This window comes from Ruditapes philippinarum, unplaced genomic scaffold (assembly GCF_026571515.1).
Source record: "Ruditapes philippinarum isolate M1 unplaced genomic scaffold, ASM2657151v2 ctg13580_1_1_1_1, whole genome shotgun sequence".
NCBI lineage: Eukaryota > Metazoa > Mollusca > Bivalvia > Venerida > Veneridae > Ruditapes > Ruditapes philippinarum.
This window is the reverse complement of record NW_026855175.1, coordinates 11913-14890: the sequence shown is the minus strand read 5'-3', so window position 1 is coordinate 14890 and position 2978 is coordinate 11913.

Here is a 2978-nt window from a genome sequence, read left to right as displayed (position 1 = left end):
ATTGTATTAACTTAAGAAAATACTTATACTGCTTTCACAAGGCACTACACAGGGCAATTATTCATTATTACAGGTATATTTAATATAGTGTAAAAGTTAAGCAATATATCAAAAAACATACTTTTATATGACAATCCATTTTCGTTTTGATTCAAAATTTAAAGAACAAGGAAACAAAGAAGAGGACATTTTTTTCAAGCTCGAACTCCTAGGCAAAAATATTTCCTAAGATAAAATGCCAATGTCTTTAACAAAATCACCATCAAGACACTTATCGTTCATGGGCAAATTAATTGTTATATTCGATCTTTATGACCTGTTTCACCTTTTCATTTCGTTCTTGAAAATTTTATGTACACCTAAAAAAAACGTCACTCTCACATTATCACTTTTTATAACGTTAATATTTATACCTTAATCATTTCAATAATATATTTATGTTCTGTGTATTCTTATAGCTTAGGGTAGAATTAAATGAAGGTGATGTCAAAAATAACATATACAGTCTTTGTCTGCCTGGAATGCTTAAGAAACGTATTGGTCACGAAATTACCTGTAAATACATGTAACCATGATCTATTGAGTGCGGACATGGACGTAATAAAAATGAGAAAATGGAATCCCTAGAGGAAGCCGCCCAAACGGCAAAACTGAAAATGTTGCAAGGTTGTTTATTGAGCTTATTCATTGACAATAGAGGGAACTGAAAGCTACCATCAATGCTCCTAGCACCGGCCTTATCAGAATTCAACAATGAAAAATCAAAATGGCGACGATTTAAACTTAGTACTATATGCAGGTGTGTTTTTACGGCAGTTATGAACTACTAAAGAGCCTTCAATGCGACCTGTTCGTGACATTCCATAACAAGAGCACGCTAGGCGGAGCGTTATATGCCGAAAGTGTGTTTCTAGTAAAAATAAAGCATTTGTAAAACATTGGAATTAAATAAAGTATTACCCCCTTCAAATATCAATCCTCCTATGAAGTTTGAATATTGTGGGCCAAAGTTATGCCCGGAAACTGCTTTCAGTTTTAAATAATAGTGTCCATGAACTTTGACCTTGTGACCCTAAAAATCACAAGGGTCCTCTACCCAATATGGACAATCATCCTATGACGTTTAAACACTGTGGCCAAATGAAACTTAAATTATGTTCCGAAAACTGTTTTCAATTTTAAGGTAATAGTGACCTTTGACCTTTTGAACCAAAATCAATAGGGGTCTTCTACCCAATATTGACAATCATCTTATGAAGTTTGAACACTGTTGGCCAAATGGAACTTATATTATGCTCCAGAAACTATTTTTAGTTGTAATAGTGACCTTGACCTTTGACCTTTTGATCCCGAAAACAATATATATGGACAATCATCCTATGAAGTTTGAATATTGTGGGCCAAATGGAACTTAAGAAATGCCCCGGAAACTGTTTTCAGTTTTAAAGTAATAGTGACCATGAACTTTGACCTTGTGACTCTAAAAAATCATTAGGGGTCCTCCACCCAATATGGACAATCATCCTATGAAGTTTGAACACTGTGGGCCAAGTGAAACTTAAGTTATGTTTCGAAAACTGTTTTCAATTTTAAGGTAATTGTGACCTTGACCTTTGAACCTTTGACCCGAAAGTCAATAGGGGTTCTTCTACCCAAATATAAACAATCATCTATGAAGTTTGAACACTGTGGGCTAAATGGAACTTAAGTTTATACTCCAGAAACTGTTTTTTAGTTTTCACGTTATAGTGACATTGACCTTTGACCTTGTGACCCGAAATCAATTAGGGTATTTTTCCCAATATTCAGACAATCATCCTATGAAGTTTTTTGAACACTGTTGGCCAAATGGAATTTAAGTTATGCTCCGGAAACTGTTTTTAAGTTTTAAGGTTAGTAGTGATCCTTGACCTTTTTGACCTTTTGACCCCAAAGTTCAATTAGGGTCTTTTAGCCAATATTGAACAATCATCCTTTATTAGTTTTGAACACTGTGGGTCAAATGGGACTTTTAAGTTATGCTCCGGAAACTTTTTCTCAGTTTTAGGTCATAGTGCCTTTTGAACCTTGGAACCCCCCCAAATCAACAGGGGGTCTTTACCTAATATGGAAAATCATTTATGAAGTTTGAAAGGTGTGAGCCCCCAAATGGAACTTCCCAGTTATGCTCCGGGGAAACCTAATTGCTAAGGACGGACGGGAAACAGACGGCCGGACGGACGCCAGGGGTATTACATAATATGCCCGAAATTCTTCCAATTTCTTCGGGCATATAAAAAGCCGCGTATGGCCCAAACTGGTATATAAAAAAGGTTAATTTCCATTTTCACAGTAATGTGGCCGTGTAAACTTCCAATTACGCTTTGTGAGCACAATTTAAGAAAAAAATCAGTGGTCTATGGATATACCATAGGAGCTTTGTCTGACTCCAAAGTGCCATAAACTTCACAGCGCACTTTTAGGGTCAAAATCTAGAAAATAGACCCAAAAGTGCGTTAATGTGCCACATATCAACGCACTTTGGTTTCCAGTGTTTTAAAGGTGTCAACTGAGCTCTGCAAATACTAAGTACTGACTTATTTTCGATCTGCTACACTGAAATATTTTAGATGGAGTCGATACTTATATACATCAATATTTCTAAGTTTCATTCAATATTGATGTAGCATTCATAAAAATATGTGTTTGGTGCTTTACGTGGTAAGTGTTTTATTAATTTTACCACATGAAATATCTAAAAATTGCTACTTTATAACAAACTCAGGGCTGGGAATCAAAATTCAATTTGTGATATTACTTTTGTCTTTTACGCGCCGATTTTGCTGTATTAATTTTCTTAATAATCGATGAGAACAGATGAGTTTTATTATTTGAATCTTAAATCGGTATTTAAAATAAAAGTATTATTCCACTTTTAATACATGATTAGGAAAACTGGTCATGTATTCTGAACATTAATATTTTAAAATTATATTTTA